The 18,822-nt window shown below is 36.6% G+C and overlaps 1 non-coding gene across 1 annotated transcript; it reads left to right on the forward strand.

Moving 5' to 3' along the window:
* The first annotated feature begins 215 nt into the window (after positions 1 to 215).
* TRNAF-GAA lies at positions 216 to 288 on the forward strand. Its single transcript has one exon. It is a non-coding gene; the product is annotated as a tRNA-Phe (tRNA).
* The last annotated feature ends 18,534 nt before the right edge of the window (positions 289 to 18,822 follow it).

Below are 18,822 nucleotides of genomic sequence, written 5' to 3' on the forward strand. Positions count from 1 at the left end.
GTTGTCTGATTACTTAAGAAAAAGAAATCCAATTTTTGGATGACCCAGGACCCTTGTTCTATTTTCTTTCTTGATGCTTAATTAATACTCATTTCAACTCAATGCTTACTGATATTCCATCAAAAGTGGTGTAATTCGCATTTGTCAAAAATGGTTACTCTTTAAAACTGATGTAAAAATGAATCATCTTGTATGTAATGGGTATGTGATGGGTGGCTGAAATAGCTCAGTTGGGAGAGTGTTAGACTGAAGATCTAAAGGTCCCTGGTTCAATCCCAGGTTTTGGCGACTGTTTCTGACCCTTTGGGCTTCTCTGATAGTTCAATTGGTAAACAATCTGCTTTCTATATAGGAGATCCACTGACCCAGATTCCTGGGTCAGGAAGATCCACTGAGAAGGCATAGGCTACCCACTCCAGTATTCTTGGGCTTCCCTTGTGGCTCAGCTGATAAAGAATCCACCTGCAATGTGGGAGACCTGGGTTCGATCCCTGGGTTAGGAAGATCCCCTGGAGAAGGGAAAGGCAACCCACTCCAGGATTCTGGCCTAGAGAGTTCCATGGACTATACAGTCCATGGGGTCACAAAGAGTCAGACATGACTGAGCGACTTTCACTTTCCCTTTCTGTATGTGATGTCAAAGTGAGCTTTCGAAAATATGGATCGGATCACTACACCCCCATGTGCATTCTGAATTCCAGTTTTAATAACCAATGTGCTCTTCTGCAAACAGAAGTTTCCTTGTAATGAATACAATTTGCTCCCTCTACGTGTTTTATGCAACAAATATTTATTGAGCACCTATAATGTTATATGAGCACCTAGGTTCCAGGCACTGAGGTTTTATGTATGAATAAAAAATAATTTTTCTGTTTTTATGGAGCTTAAATTTAAGTGAAAGAAAATAGACAATAAGCTGAAAAAATACATAACATGTTAGTATCTCCAGTGTTCTGAAGGCATTTTTTTAAAGGATCAGGGTACATAGTGATGGAAAAATGCTGTTTTAGATATTTTGGTTAAAAAGAGTTTCCGATAAGAAATTTGAGTAAAGACTCGAGGAAAATAACAAGTAAGTTGTGGTTATCAAAAAATGTGTACTCTGTATTTGTCAACAACAGAATTAAAACAGAAGATTATGATAGTTTAAGGTGTAATATATGGGGAGGGGGGAGATTCTAGCCACTAAATGAGAATAATGTTTCAAATAGATTATATCAAAGAATATGTTTCTTTGAGGTAAAGAAAATGATGCAATTGTTTTTTTAATTCTGTACACTCTCTTGCTAGTTGCATTATCAGTTCTGTAAGCCTTGAACCTCAGAAACATTTAACTTCTGAAATTCAATATGGTATATTTTATTCTTGCAAAATTTTTTGCTATAGAAAATGAAAGTGTCTGATATTTGATTGAAGACATCTGTATGATTCACCCATTTTTACCTAAGGTAGCTCTTAGATTTCTCTCTGCTCTGCGTGTTATCATTTCTCACAGTCCTTTCCTCAAGTCAAGATACTGAAAGCAGGATTACCAAGGTGCATGTGGACACTTGAAAAACTCTTTAAAAGAGTTTTCCAACTATGAATTGAGTGGAAAAATGGGGTCAATGTACCTGAACTTTCCTGGGGACATTTAAAAAACCGGCGGTAATTTGAGGGTTTGTTGTCACAATTTTCCAGGTGGCCCAACCAGCCTTTCCAATAACCCCACTTTCTCAGGCGCTGAGCATAGGCTGACCTAACCACACGTGTGATCCCCACCCTAGGCACTGGGAGCTCTCTCTCAGCCTCCTACCCAACCACCTAAACACAGAGTCCGCTCTGAAACCACTCTGTCTTCTGAGTCTCTAAAATATACTGGATGTACTAACACAAGCACAACTCATCCTGTGAAGTCTCCTGGTGGGACATGTGGGCAATTGAAAGAGAACTGATATCGGTACAGTCATTTCTGGTATGAAAAGTATGGTTAAAAACAAAGCACAGAAGGAATTTTTAAAGGCATCCTGATTGCAAATTAAACATGTAAAATAGCCACAGACTACTGGGGGAAAAAATGGCAAATTTTACTATTTGGAGATCCATTCATTTTTAAAATTCATTCATTCACTTATTACGCATTCAACAAACACTTCATGAACATTTACTGTCCATCAGCGTTATAAGAGTGCTGAGAATTAAACAGTCATTTCATAATATAATCACTTGTCCTTGAAGAACTAGTAGGTCACATAAACGTATGAATTATTGCAATACAATTTGGGGAGTGTTTTGTTATAGGTTTATGCAGTCAACTTAGACTGTGGAGAGTGAGGCCCGAAGTCCACTCAGTGTTGGGGAGAATAGAATGTCGAAGAAAGCTGCCCAGAAACATTTTTTTCCTTTGAATTTGAATAATCATTCTAGTAATTTAGTGTATCAAAACCTAGAACATTTCTTCACCATAAAAACTGCATAGATGAGCAATTTCCTATTATTTGTACATGCATATATGCCTTTTCTTTAACTTTGTCATCAGTTACGCCAAAACAATGGGGGTCACCACTTTTCCAGCTATTCCCATAAATGCTTGCCTTCTCCTCCCCTCTCTTGGTCAGTGGTTTTTCCAGAAAATAGGTGATGACATGATCTCAACTGCTTAACCATACATGGAACTATGGGGCCATTCCTGGAAATCCTGCATTCAGGGGCTGACATGTGATCTGAAGCCTGAATAGGCAAAGATTCCACTTGTTCTGCTTGTACCTCTGAAAATTATCTTTCAAAGCAGAGAGAGGCATTAGTCTCTGGAGAGAACTTGACCATACTTCCACGGTGGAGAAATATTTCAGCTAGTTTATAGGGTACAGTTGATTTCTGCAGTGATTTCCTTTTGAAGAGCAGATGAGCGTCAATAAAGGCTCATTCACGCTGAACTTTCAGTAATCGACTCATAAGGAACTTTAATGTAATTTGTTTTTACATAATGCAGGCTCATAAAATGCATCGTTTTTCTTACTCAATTCATAGTTGGAAGATTTATCATTAAGAGGTTTTATTGAAGGCCAGACCCTTCAAAAAAATATGAACAGTTTCTTTCTCATTCTAGCAAAGTCCTCCTGTTAAAGAAGTGAAAGAAGTGAAGTGCTTCAAACACCCTAGTAATGGTACAGTAAATTACATTTTCTCATTTGGAACATTGTAATAGATTTCTCTACAGAGTGATTTATCATGCAATAATTAGGAACCCAAGGGAATTAGATGACCATTTTAAATTTTATCAGCTTGTTTCAATAAACTGTTAATGTGACCCTAATGTTTGGGAAGCACTTTAATATAATCAGATTTTGGTTGTTCAATCTACTGACATTAATGGCCACCTCATTAATCATAGCATTCTCGCTGAGACCTTGGAGGCTGAGCTAAGTTCAGTGGACCAATTCTTACAATAATAAAAACAGGCAATTTTTGACAGGGAAATAGTCTCACTTTAGCTACAAAATGCATTTTGTTGTTTCTGAGGGACTGACAGGGGCAACTGGAAGCTCTAAAAGCCTACAAAACAACAATTAAAAACCCTTTAGCTTTAATTCCTGAATTGATCAATTAAATCCAGACCTCATATAATTATTACCTGTAATGATTTTCTATTATTTTAAAAGTACCAAACTGTACAGCAAGACCTAAAATAGGCCAGACAACAAATACGTAATAAATGTCTGTCTCCCAAACCTGGGTAGCATCTGATGGCTTTTGCAAATCCTGTAGTGTTGAAACATTCCTTCAACTTTTAAAACTCTGTAGTTAATTCCTCAGTGGTCTTTCAGGAGGGAAATGAAAAAGGTACTACAGGTGATTTATGAGATTTCAGGAAATTGTGCGTAAATGTAGGGGTCAATTTTAGTACTCTTGAGTTTTTTATTGTGATAATAGACACTCTCAGTCTCTCAAATGTCTGTAGAACTGAAACAAGAATTATTTTAAAACCACAATATCACTATAGTTTTCTGCTTCACTTGCTATTATAAAACACCTTGGTATTATATGTCATGACTGGAAAAAAGGACATAGTACCATCTGTTTCTAAAATTATGGTTTTGTTTTATTAATTTTTCTTGTTAAGCTTAATAGAATATGATCTTATTGGAAACAGTCTATACAGCTATATAGTTAGCTGAAAACAGAAATATCAGATGTTTTTAAGTCAGGTTAAAAATGCCCTGTGCTTTACAAGAATTTCATTTTTGGTTTCAAGGAAATCTCATCATTAAGTGTGTGGTTTGTACTCTGGGTTTTATATTACCCACAAAGATTAAACTACAGAAAACAGTCTTAAAAAATCAAATATAAAAATTCATAAAAATGAAACCAAATGTATCTACTCAAAGCAGAAAATTTTTTGAAATGTAATGTGCTAAATCACTATTCATATTTTTTTTTAGTTCTCAACTTTTTATTTACTTAAAAATACATCATTTTGAGTAAAGATTCTTGGGTAGATAAGTTTATTCTACTGTACAGGGGTGTAAGCCCTCTGAAAATGTCTAGTATGATGTGCCTTCTCAAGGTAACTATGAATTTCACAGTATAATTTCATTGTACCTTCAGTCATCAAGTTCTTGTTAAATATCTTATATTTTATAAGTATCTTATATCTTATAGGTGCTTTGTCTCGTAGACTCTGGATTCTGAAATTTTATGTGTTAGATTAAGTGCATGTTCTGTGTATAATAATACTTTGAAGTTGGAAAGAAATGATATCTATTATACTCTGCTTAGCATTCACCAGGCTCTCAATTATTTCATGCATGTTAAGTGGATATATTACTAGAATAATAAATAACAACCCTGCTTGTTAGCAGTAACAAAAAACATTTTAGAAACTGTGAACTATGTAATTCTCCATATAAAGAAAAGCCCTTCATTGGAGGACTCCCTGTTTTCGAGCAGACTACTTGCAGGGAAAAATTATGCTGTGAAAGCGAAGATAAAGGCGATTTCGTTTTCAGATATGTTACACAGTTTTGTTCTTGTTGCTCTTCAGTCACTCAGTCATGTCCGACTCTTTGGGACCCACGGACTGCAGCATAACAGGCTTCTCTGTCCTTCACCATCTCCCAGAGTTTGCTCATACTCAGGTATATTAAGTTGGTGATGCCATCCAACCATCTCATCCTCTGTCATCACCTTCTCCTCCTGCCTTCAATCTTTCCCAGCATCAGAGTCTTTTCTAATGTGTCAGTTATTTGCATCAGGTGGCCAAAGTGTTGGAGCTTCAGTTTCAGCATCAGTCCTTCCAACGAATATTCAGGACTGACTTCCTTTAGGGTTGACCGGTTTGACCACCTTGCAGTCCAAGGGACTCTCAAGAGTCTTCTCCAACACCACAGTTCAGAAGCATCAGTTCTTTGGCACTCAGCTTTCTTTATGGTCCAACTCTCACTTCCATTCATGACTACTGGAAAAACCGTAGCGTTGAGTAAATGGACCTTCAATGGTAAAGTAATGTCTCTGCTTTTTAATATGCTGTCTATGTGTGTCATAGCTTTTCTGCCAAGGATTTTAAATATATTATGCCATTCCTTTCTGGCCTGCAAAATTTCTGCTCAAAAATAAACTCATTATGTTATAAATTATTCATAGTTCCTTTGCACATAATATAACTAGCTACCTTTCTCTTGCTGCATTTAAGATTGTCTCTTTATCTTTAAATTTTTGATATTTTAATCATAATGTGTCTTAGTGTGGGAACTTCCCCAGTTGCTCAGGGGTAAAGAATCTGCCTACAATGCAGGAGCCACAGTAGATGCAGGTTAGGTCCCTGGGGCAAGGACGATCCCCTGGAGGAGGGCATGGCAACCCACTCCAGTATTCTTGCTTGGAGAATCTTACGGACAAAAGAACGTGATTCGCTATAGTCTATGGGATCACAAAGTGTCAGACACAACTGAAGTGTCTTCTCATCACGTCTTAGAGTGGATCTCCTTGGGTTCCTCTTGTTTGATGCTCTCTATGCCCCTGGAGCTATCTATTTTCTTCTCTAATTTAGGAAAGTTGTCAGGTATTATTTCTTCAAATAAGTTCTCTGCCCCTTTCTTTCTTGTCCTTCTGAGATCCTTATAATTCAATTACTAGCTTGCTTAATGTCTTAGAAATTTCTTAAACTATCTTCATTTTCAAATATTTAGAAAAAATTTTTTTTCTATTCAGCTTGGGTGATTTCTACTACTCTGTCTTCCAGATCACTGATTCATTTTTTTTTTCTATTTCATTTAATCTACTATTGATTCCTTCCAGTTTTTTTTTTTAATTTTTGTTATTATTTCTTCAGCTGTTATATTTTCTCGTCCTTTGTTGAATTCTCACTGTGTTCATCCACTCTCCTCTTGAGTTGCGCAAACATCTTTATGATCATTACCTTGGACTCTTTATCAGGTACTTGTTACCACCACTTTGTTGAGTTCCTTTCCTGAGATTATCTCCTGTTCCTCCATTTGAAATTTATTCCTCTCTGTCCTAATTTTAACTACTTCTCTGTGTTAATTTCTATATGTTAGGTAAGTTGTTTTCATTTTTCTGAAATTGGAGAAAGTGCCCTATTAGGCCCAGCAGCACACTCGCCTCTGGTCCCCAGAACTATTCTATGTGGGCTGCATCTGCATTCTGATTTTGTGAGGCCAGTTGCGGTGGCCACACTGATGAGGTGGGCTGCTCTTCAGCCTGGGTGGCTGCAATGCTGTGCCTGATGAAGTGGTCAGCTGGAGGGTGGGTTCACCTTCCTATGCAATTGGCTCTTTAGCCCGTGGGGGCTTAGGGCTTGTGCCAGCTTGCAGTAGACAGGGTGAAGTCCCCACCCATGTGCCGTAGAATTTTTACTGGGTGGCATTTTTCCGATTATTCCTCCAGCTTGCAATTTTTTTTTTTTTACCTTTAAGCATGGGTTTTTTTTTTTTTCCCCAAAGATATTATTATCTATTAAGCTAATAAAATTTTTATTTTTGAGAGCTGAGAGACTCTACTGTCAACCTGTCTTCTCTGAGAGACTCCTTAGAATGCTACCTTGTGGCTGAAAACCACCATTTAGATTATTTCATTCTTTAGGATCACAAATGAAATTTATACCCCTCCATGCTTTAGGAAGGTATTTACAGACCTTATTCCATATGGTGTATTTTTTCAACTGTGACAGAACTTTCTATGAATGACAGTGGAAATTACATATATGAAGTGAGTGGAAAATTAATCTCAGCTGACACCAAAATTTTTCTTGGAAGATAAGTGCCTTTGTTTAGAAATATACTTTAAGAAACCTTTTAGAGTGGCATCTGAGACCCTCAAGTCATGAGCTTTGAAGATCAGCTTTAAAGAGATAATTAAACTGTTCTGCCAAACAAATGTTTAGGATGTAGAGGGCTGGAAAAGAATGAAGAGAAAGGAGCTGGTGAGAGAAGAGACACTGAAAGTCAAACAAGACAGTGGGGGATAAATATTTTTTTAGTTTTTTATTCCATATTGGAGAGTAGCCGATAACAATGTTGTGATAGTTTCAGGTGAGCAGTGAAGGGACTCAGCCGGACACATACAGGTATCCATCCTCCCCCAAACTCCCCTCCCATCCAGGCTGCTAGGTAACATTGAGCAGAGTCCCATATGCTATACAGTAGGTCCTTGTTGGTTATCCCTTTTAAATATAGCAGTGTGTACATGTCCATCCCAAGGGACATATTTTTAAAAGCCAAAATGTATACCATACTCCATTAAAATTTCAATTATATGTTTGTGTGAGTCTCCTACTTTATGGAACATCAGTCTCTGTTACAGATGCTTTGAGGCTTTATCAAATTTATTTCTAAATCCACATAACAATCCCATAATGTACACAATATTCCCACTTGACTAATAAGGATAAGTAAGACCAGGATTCTCCATTTATATGTACATTCTGTTTGACAATAACTTATTGATCACTTCCCAGCTGACACATACCCTGTTAGATGCTGGGGTATAGTAGAAAACAATGGAAGTTAAAGTTTCTGGTCTCAGTTAGTTTACATTTATCTGCTTTATGCTGGTGATGAAAGATTCAATTCTAAGTTAAATTACTTTAGTCACAGGAAATGCATAGTGTGTAATAGCTGAAAAGACTAATCATTTTTGTTACGTAAAAGTTAAAGCCTAACGGATTTTTTAAAGAAAATACAGTTCTAATAAGTCAAACTCTTTAAACAAGGCTACATTTAAGAAGTTAACAATCTTGGCTTTTCTACTTCTTTATGTCTTATAATAGACCCAAGGTGGGTGGATAACCTACTACAACTGCATACCTTACCATGTGTTATTGATTACTTCGGGCACCTTTCATAGCTACTCACAGGACTTGGAACAGTGCTTTGAATTTAAAATGTCTTCTTCTGTGCTTGATGTGCCTAATTATGTCAGCACCAGCTGGAAGGAGATATTGACAAGAGAGTACAACACGGCTATGTTCCCTACATAATTCAAATTCAGTGGCAGACTTCCACTTCCATCTCCCCTTCTACCTCCATCGGAATAAAGTGGCACAAGCCTACTGCTTCATATTTAAATGCACAAAAGAAAGGGCATGCGAAGACAGATTTTATTATGCTTTCAATACTTCAATATCAAAGGTCACTAATATCAAAATTATCATCAACAGTTAAATTACTTAACAGTCACAGGAACTGCATACTGTGTAATGGCTGAAAAAACTAATCATTTTTGTTATGTAAAAGTTAAAGCCCAAAGGATTTTTAAAAATAATTTTATATCCTTAAACTTCTATAATATGAACAATAAGAAGAACATTATTTTAAAATAAAGCTGTGATAATTATTTTAATATTGCTATATGAAATTAGCATAAGTCCCTAATGCATTATATCTACACAAGTGCTCAAAATATAAACTGTTTATAGAAATAAACTCATACATTTCCCTCTATAGATTAGGCATGGAAGAAAAAACAAAAATCTTGCTATAGAATGCAAAAGATTGTCCAGTATTAAAATCCTATAAATGCATTTTTTCATTATTGAATGTAGGTGCACTAATAAACTACATTAATATAGTACATACTCTAAGTCCCAAAGTTAACGATTTTTTCTGTTATTTTGATTCTTATATAGGTTCTTGTGTTTGCAAGGAACAAGGATTCATTCAGGTTACCTCCTACAGGGAATCTTATAAAAATAAGGGAAACAGGAATCTTAGCCAATTCTCAAGGAAAGCCAGGGGAAAAAAAAAAAAAGGTGTTTTAAGCAAGAATAAGAAAGACTGAACAGCCAGACCTCGTGGCAACTGGAATGTAGGCTTGATGCGAATGCAAGTTGTCTCCCTGTTTTCTCAGCTGCCTGGGCCCCACCCCCTGCTCTCCCTCCCTCCCATTCAGCTTCCAGGTTCTGCCTTGTCTAGGCTCACTCTGGTATGTTTTCCCCTCCACTTTCACCACCAATCAGCTACCTCTTTAGGTGTCTCCCAGTCTAATCCCGACCAAGAGGAAGACTGGGAATCAGTGTTACTGTGAAGGAAGACTCTGGCTTCACCCCTTCTCAGAAGCCCCCAGACACCCTGAAGTTAGATGTCCAACAGATACATCATGGTGGCCAAGACCGCAAAGTCAGTTGGTAAGAGAACATGACCACCCAGGACCAAGCTGCTGCCTGAAGTCCTCGCTTCGGGCCATTTATTAAATTACGAATTCTTACTTCTAACGCTTTCAGGATATAACGTAGCTTCTCATATGCTGATGTGAGCAATCTATGCAATAAAAGAGGGGATTATTCTCTAGGAGCTTGTTTTCTCAGGAAACATGAACAGCAAGCAGACAAAATTGAAACCAGAAGCAAGTACATTATCTTTTGCATCAGACAACTTTAAAAAATTGTAAGGGGCTTCCCTGGTAGCTCAGATGGTAAAGAATCTGCCTGCAATGCAGGAGACCTGGGTTCGATCCCTGGGTTGGGAAGGTTCCCCTGGAGAAGGGAAAGGCAACCCACTCCAGTATTCTTGCCTGGAGAATTCCATGGACAGAGGAGCCTGGCGGGCGACAGTCCACGGGGTCACAGAGACTCAGACACGACTGAGTGACTAACACTGCTGCTGCTACTGCTAATGGCCAGAATCTGTCATTAAATAAAATGGATGAACTAAAAATAAGATTTAAATCTTGAGGGGTTTACCAGATGAAGCTTTATCAACACAAAATGAAACAATTAGTTGCCTCACTGAATTAACTAAAAGGGGAGGTCAAGAACCATGAACTCAAATCAATGTGTTAGCTATTCAATGTTTTCTTGTTGCCTATGTATTTTGGTAGTACACACCTATCAATAGACATGCTGCAAATGGGCAAGGTCATGTAAATTGTCATTAATAATTTAAAATGTCAGTAACCCATTTGCCAACATTTATTGACTGATTAATATGTTATATACTCTGCTAAGTTATTTTGATATATTAGCTTATTTAACATCCCAGCCCAGTGAGTTAGCAAATATTAAAACACCCTATTTATAGATGAGAAAACTATGTTATAGAGAGGTTTGATTATTTGCTCAAGGTCAGTTTGCACTTAGGGAGTGCTGGGGCCAGGATTTTATAAAGGCACCCTGGATCCAGAAGCCCATTCTCTATGTGACCATTGTAGGAGCTTCTACAGAGAAGTGTTTAAATGAATAGATTATCCTGACTTTAGTGGAGATTTTGCTTCCATACGTAATCCTGCTGAGGAAATAGAGTTTTCTTTTAACCTGTAAATATCGTGGTGGTCAACAGTTCAGGAAGAAGAAGAAAAAAGACAAGAAACATCTAAGGAAATTGACACTGAGGATTAATTTTTAGAAAGATTGGGGTTTTCTCCCTTATTTTCAGACTCTAAACACATATACACATTACACCACCCAAAGTACTTTCCCATCAATTTTGTTATTAACCAACAGTTCACTAATTTTAATTGTTAAAAAAATCTTTTGCTTATATGTGTATACATACATATATGTTTCCCAGGTGGTGTTAGTGGTAAAGAATCTGAGCAGGAGACTCTAGAGATGTGGGTTTGATTCCTGAGTCAGGAAGATCCCCTGGAATAGGAAATGGCAACCAGTTCCAATATTTTTTCCTGGAAAATTCCATGGACAAAGGAGCCTGGGGGGGCCACAGTCTACGGGGCCACAGAGACTCATTTGTGATTAAACACACATTTTATATATATATATATATATATATATAAAATATATATATATGTATAATGTCTCTGCCCATCTTGTATTAGTAGAGATTTTGTGTTCCTCAACTTGTGGAAGGGAAGCTTACTCTGGTTAAGTTGATGCCAGGTCCATTTTGAGCTCTCACAATTGAGGAAAGCAGAAGTGAGCAAGGCTATCCATGTAATTGTGTGTGTCTTATGGAGGGCGGGATCTCTGTGTAGTATCAGGACTCCAAAATCTGTTAAATACAATGCCAATAAGACTTCACTCAAGCACCTTTAAGTTTACTTGAAAGGCAAAGATAAAAGAAATTGTCAAAGGCACACATTTTATTCAACTTATTTTACTATAAAAATCTGCCTTTCTTGTTTTGGGGATAAAAAAAAAAACAAAACTCTCTTTAATGATCAGATTATTTCTCCTACCATCACTAGAATCTTGGATATTAGAAGAAACTCTGCAGCAAAAGTAAACCACATACAAAATGGACTTTGGCTACACTGACAGTATTTTTGTCTGAAATCAGATGCTTTGGGGCAACATCCCTCTCCATTCATGGTATCCATCATGAGGGATTTTCCATCAAAACATGTCAAAGCAGGAAGAATGCAAGAATAGTACTGTAGTTTTTGCCTTTTTTTTTTTTTTCCTTTACCTGATTTCTTTTCTTTCTCCTCATTTCTGTTCCAGGTGATCCTTAATCCAGGAAATGGACCTAGACTCATTAAGTTCAGAAGCAGTGTGGCTTCAATAAATTTTTGTCAGTTGTTCTGAGACCCTAACCCATCTACAAGGCATTTGAGTGTTTTCAAGATCTGTTCTTTGTCTACCTTTACTCCTAAGATTATCTCTAGCCTCATACTTTGTGTACAGAAATATTCCAAACTTATAGAAGAATCAAACAAGTATCATAATACACATGTACCCTTCATCAAAAATAAATAAGTGTTAACATCCAGTGATGCTTTCTTCAGAACATTTTTTTAAAGAAAATAAGGTCTTCATTCATTTAGCGAGTATTTTTGAGCACCTGTTGTGGGGCAGCAGTTCTTCTTGGTGTTTAGGATTGATCAGGGAGCAAAACTGATTGCAGTTGCTGCAAATGGGAAGTTTGCATTCTTTGTAAGCTATTTTTAAGTCTTCCAGAGAGGAAATCTTACCGCCTACCAGTGCTGTCTCCTTAGACATAGAAGTCACTGTCATTAGCATAGCAATACTGGCCTCTCCAAACACTTATCTCTTTTCTGAGGAGGGGCTGCTTATTTTGGTGAATCTGAGAGAAAAAACAGGGCTTGGGTATTCAGCTCCTCCTCTTCAGACAGTAAAATCACAATACTGCTCTCCCACAGCACAAGAATTTTACAGAAAGACCCTACAAGATTTGACCCCACAAGAATGATCTATTTACATACTTATGGTGTATTGATAAACATAAACTTATGTCCAAAGCTGCTAGTCACAGTGTGGTCAACTTTGTCTAAATTTATTTTCAGTATTATGAAATTTATTTTTCTATATCTCTACACCACAGTGTCCTCAACCTAGATTTCATCAAAATACAGGCAATATTTTGCTCTTCAGTTGTCATATTTTTTTGTTTGTTTGTTAACTGATCCTGAGGTTAGTAAAGGGGAGAGTCAATTATTGGGATCTCTCAAATACTCTGAATAATATCTCTCTTTCAATCATCCAAAAGCAATAGCTTTCTAATATTAATACATATTCTTCTGGTCTGTGGTCTTTTGTTTTTTGACTATATTTGTGTATAACCATAAAAAGTTGAATATTAGTTTATGTATTTTTAAACTTTACATGTGTTCCACATGTTATATGGAACATGTATGTAGGTGAACATGCTACAGTTAGAACCACACACGGAACAACAGACTGGTTCCAAATAGGAAAAGGAGTACGTCAAGGTTGTGTATTGTCACTCTGCTTATTTAACTTACATGCAGAGTACATCATGAGAAATGCTGGGCTGGATGAAACACAAGCTAGAATCAAGATTGCCAGGAGAAATACCAATAACCTCAGATATGCAGATGATACCGCCCTTATGGCAGAACGCAAAGAGGAACTACAAGAGCCTCTTGATGAAAGTGAAAGGGAAGAGTGAAAAAGCTAGCTTAAAGCTCAGCATTCAGAAAACTAAGATCATGGCATCTGGTTCCATCACTTCATGGCAAATAGATGGGGAAACAATGGAAACAGTGACAGACTTTATTCTCTTGGGCTCCAAAATCACGGCAGATGGTGATGGAAGCCATGAAATTAAAAGATGCTTGCTCCCTGGAAGAAAAGCTATGACAAACCTAGACAGTACACTAAAAAGCAGAGACATTACTTTGCCGACAAAGGTCCATCTAGTCAAAGCTATGGTTTTGCCAGTAGTCATGTATGGATGTGAGAGTAGGACCATAAAAAAGGCTGAGCGCAGATGAACTGATGCCTTTGAACTGTGGTGTTGGAGAAGACTCTTGAGAGTCCCTGGGACTGCAAGGAGGTCAAACCAGTCCATCCTAAAGGAAATCAGTCCTGAATATTCATCAGAAGGACTGACGCTCAATCTGAAGCTCCAATACTTTGGCCACCTGATTTAAAGAGTAGACACATTAGAAAAGACCCTGAGGCTGGGACAGATTGAAGGCAGGAGGAGAAGGGGATGACACAGGATGAGATGGTTGGATGGTATCACCAACTCAATGGAGATGAGTTTGAGCAAGCTCCAGGAGATGGTGAAGGACAGGGAAGCGTGGCGTGCAGAAGTCCATGGGGTCATAAAGAGTCAGACATAACTGAGCAACTGAACAAGAAAAGCAGAAACTATATGATATATACTGAATAGGGTGTTCCTTTTCCACTGAGTTCTGTTATTAAATTTTATTTATGCTAATCTATGTATAGCTAGTTTGTAATAACTGTATAATTTTGTATCATATAAATGCAACAAATTTCTCATCCTTTCCCTCTGTGGTGGGACTTCTTTTTCGGCCTCTGACATTGCTCGAGGTGTCCTTCGGTTTCTGATGCACAGTGTACTAGGCTCTCTGCCTTTGCGTCTGTTGAATCTTCTGCCATAAATACCTGCCTGTATTCAGCTCACCCCCATCACCATGCCCTAAGCCTTTGGACTGACTCCAGGTTTTAGGACTCAGCTCAGGCGTGTCTTCTTTCAGGAAGTCTTTCCTAATCTGCATCAGGCCGTTGCCTTGCCCAGGTCATAGGGATTCACATTTCAGAAACAAGGCCTGAATTTGAAAGTATTTCTAAGCTGGATTGAGTCTCTATGTAAGTGAAATATTTGCAAGGTTCATTTTTAAATTCTCTGCGTTACATCTCAGCGAGATTAAAATTACAAGAACGCTTTTCTCCATTGTTGGTAGGTTTGTCTTTCCAAGACTAGTTTAGAAAAGCTAAGTTGGTAATGAAGCCAAATATTCAGCTCATACTCTCTTTTCTATCATGTCACACTGAATAATTTTTATTTAGAATATTAAAATATCCCCTGATTTAAAATCCCTCAGTGAGATCAATGCCAGAAAGCACACAGAAAAGCAAAAAAAAAAAAAAAATCTTTTTTGAATTACCAAGTGGGCAGCATTTTGTTTTAAATAAGGGGCACTGCTTTGAAAAATATACTTTGTTCATTTATTGTGATGGCCGTACTCTAGTTTAAATTATTTATAATGATACTTTATATCATATCTTATAATCTGTGTAATATGAGTCCTCACTAAAGCTCTATGCTATTAAATCTTTGCTGAGAAGCCTTAAAGATCACTAGTTTTCAGTGAGGATTTCCAGAATTAGTAAAGGAATTAATATGTTTTTAGGGTATAGTATACATAATAAATTAAGTTCTGAGGAATATAAATCTGTTTGCATAGCTAAGGGAAGTTTTGCTTTATTTTATTAAGTTTTATTTGGAAAAAAGATGTTTTTGTTTCTGATATATAAGGTGTTTTGTGGGTAACGTTCATTAGGGTTAATGGGAGTAAGATGCAAAAATCTCTCCTGCTTTGTGAGAAGTACAGGCTCCATAATGTTTCCAGGAGGAATACTCTGAAACCTTCATAAAACATTTATATCAGTTGGATAGAAAAAAAAAGAAAAGAAAAATCTCCTTTAATAAAACATTTGCCCCTATTACACTATGCTACCATTAGAATTTTATTTATTCAAGAATCATGTGTGATAAATTTGCATCACATACATCTTGCAAAGAATGAGAACATACCAATGCCCTCATGTCAAACAAAGACAGTCTTCTGCACAGTGAAAGTGAAGATTTTGGTAAAAACTGGCTTGTTTCTCTGCTGTTCTGGGTTTATGTGTGTGTTATTGCTAGTTCAGGTTCCAAGATTTTTATTCAAACTTTTGGCCTTAAATTGAGAAAGGTTATGCTTATCTAACTTGCTGAGTGAGGGTTTAGTAAAACGATAAAACTAAAAAGATATAATGGGAAAAATAGACCATTTAAAAAATAAAAAAAATATTTTTGCAGAATAACCACACACTAAATTTATTTTGCAGTATTGTCTTTCTTTGATTATATGTTAAATGTTATAATTTAGCTGGGATCTTAGAAATATGCTGGAATTTTGGAGAGGGTTTTGTAAAATAATATACTTTTTCAAAAGTCTTTAAATAAAAATAAAAAATCACAAAAGATAAAAACCTCTTTATATATTACTTCATGTCCATAAACACGCATAGGTTTATAAATTCTAACAAAATATGTCTGGTCAATTTTTGGTAGAGCAGTATACAGTTAATATTTATATCTGGAATGAACTATCCCATTCTTCTTGAGGAAATGTTAAAATGTTGAACATCTATGTTCTCCACAAGTAAATAACACATTGTATAGCTACATTATGACCAGATTATATCTATTAGTTACTGCTGTGCACCATGTAAATCTCGAGAGTCCCCTGGGAAATGAGAAAATCATTTCAGACTTCAATAACTAACAATCAGTTATTGCTCTGGGCAATAATAAAGCTGAATGCAATTACCTAAAGTGAAGTTAGCAGTGTAACAAATGAAATACAGGTTTTTTTTTCTCTCCTCTCTCTTAAAATAAATGTAGCATCTCACCCCACACTGTTATGTATTATAACAGGGTCCTCTAAACAATGTATTCTCACATAGTCTATTTGATACTTGAAATACATGTGATTGAAAGTTATAAAGTTATTTTTTATGGTATCACTTGATTGTTACTCAAAACATCAATAACAATTTCAAATAAACAAAATCAAATAGTAAGATTCACAAAATTGCAAAACATAAAACATTTATTTTATTTAAAACATTTCCTAGATGGCTTGTGTCTTTAAAAATATTAAATTTTTCCAATGAAAATGTTAAAGCTTATTCCTAGTATTTTGTTTTTATAGCAAAATAATTTGAATGAAAAAAGTTAAAAGAATTTTCAGAGTAAGCTATAATGGGCTTACATATATATTGTTACTTGATTGAAATGAATAGCAAAAAGAAAAAAGTGCTTCACAATAATAGCTAATTCACAAATTTTAATCTTACAATATCTTTTTTCTGTAACATTATTTATTTATCCATAATTGATTTCTAATTCATTATTTGCATATATTTCCTATTTGTCACAACAGAGTGCAATTATACTGAAACAGATTTCCCAGTAGAAAGTTAATCCTGCTGTTCCACATTTTGTTTAACCATTTTTTATGTATAATTGTAGTCTGTGTTTTGGCATAGACCACTCATGAAACAGTAGATTTTCTGGCAATTTGGCTGTTAGCATATATTTGATGGTGAATATAGCCTTTCATTAGCTCTGTATTCAAATAACACTGCCAAAGTATTTTTCATGTTCTTTACTCATTTCTGTTTATAATAAATCCTTGGAAGCTTGAAGCTGACATCTGTTTTCTGAAGTAATCCTTTCTCTTTCCTCTGTATGGGCACATACTGACATTATTGTAGGGTTGTTTATTATAGTTGGGCTGCTAGCGATTATTATTATTTAAGAAAAATGGATTGTTTTGTGGGGGGGGAAGCACATAGGAAAGCGGCACGAATAATGTTACAAAAGGACATGTAAAAATTGGCACCTACAAACACTGACAGCATCTGCTTAACAACATATTTATATTCTGTAGTTTTATTATATGTGAGTAATTTGGGAGATTCTTCTATATCATGGACCACACACTATTTGAAAATCAAATTCATGCACAGAAGTAAAATCTTCATTGAACTTGCATGTCTGAAATCCCTATTTTAACTCCTTTATCTTGTTCAAGTTGGCTCTTCTTTCTTGCCCTTGCAATCTCCCTTCCCACTTCCCTCATTCCTTCCAACAGCATGTATTAGTTATTATTATTATAGCTTACCGTGTGACAAAGACTGTGAAAATCAGTAAGACATGGTCCCTAACTACAAGAAGCTCACCATCTAATAAGGAAAAGAGATAAATGAATGACAGTAATGATTATTTTTTACGTTGGATAAGACACAAGCCAAATAGTCAAAGTGTTACTAAATAAAGCCTTATTTAATAAGCGCAGAAGTGTTTAAGGATTTTCTGTGAATTGGATCTTGGAAGACTTTCTCTCTAACCACTACTGAGTGATCAAAAGTTCTTGTAATGTAAGTTCTGTTCAGTTCAGTTGCTCAGTCATGTCCAACTTTTCTTGACCCCATGGATTGCAGCACGCCAGGTCTCCCTGTGTCCATTACCAACTCCCGGAGTTTACTCAAACTCATGTCCTTTGAGTTGATGATGCCATCCAACCATCTCATCCTCTGTCGTCTCCTTCTCCTCCTGCCTTCAATCTTTCCCAGCATCAGGGTCTTTTCAAATGAGTCAGTTTTTCACATCAGGTGACCAAAGTATTGGAGCTTCAGGTTGAGCGTCAGTCTTTCTGATGAATATTCAGGACTGATTTCCTTTAGGATGGGCTGCTTGGATCTCCTTGCAGTCCAAGGGACTCTCAAGAGTCTTCTCCATGCCACATTTCAAAAGCATCAATTCTTTGGCGCTCAGCTTTCTTTATGATCCAACTCTCACATCCATACATGACTACTGGAAAAACCATAGCTTTGACTAGATGGACCTTTGTCAGCAAAGTAACATCTCTGCTTTTCAGTAAGTTGTCTAGGTTGATCATAAATTTTCTTCCAAGGAGCAAGGGTCTTTTAATTTCATAGGTGCAGTCACCATCTGCAGTGATTTTGGAACCCCTAGAAATAAAGCCTGCCACTGTTTCCACTGTTCCCCGCCTATTTGCCATGAAGTGATGGGACCAGATGCCATGATCTTAGTTTTCTGAATGTTGAGTTTTAAGCCAAATTGTTCACTCTCTCTTTCACTTTCATCAAGAGGCTCTTTAGTTCTTCACTTTCTGCCATAAGGGTGGTGTTATCTCCATATCTGAGATTATTGATATTTCTCCTGGCAATCTTGATTCCAGTTTGTGCTTCATCCAGCCTAGCGTTTCTCATGATGTACTCTGCATATAAGTTAAATAAGCGGGGTGACAATATACAGCCTTGATGTACTCCTTTCCTGATTTGTAACCAGTCGGTTGTTCCATGTCCAGTTCTAACTGTTGCTTCTTGACCTGCATACA

Source organism: Cervus canadensis, chromosome 12, assembly GCF_019320065.1.
Source record: "Cervus canadensis isolate Bull #8, Minnesota chromosome 12, ASM1932006v1, whole genome shotgun sequence".
Classification (NCBI taxonomy): Eukaryota; Metazoa; Chordata; class Mammalia; order Artiodactyla; family Cervidae; genus Cervus; species Cervus canadensis.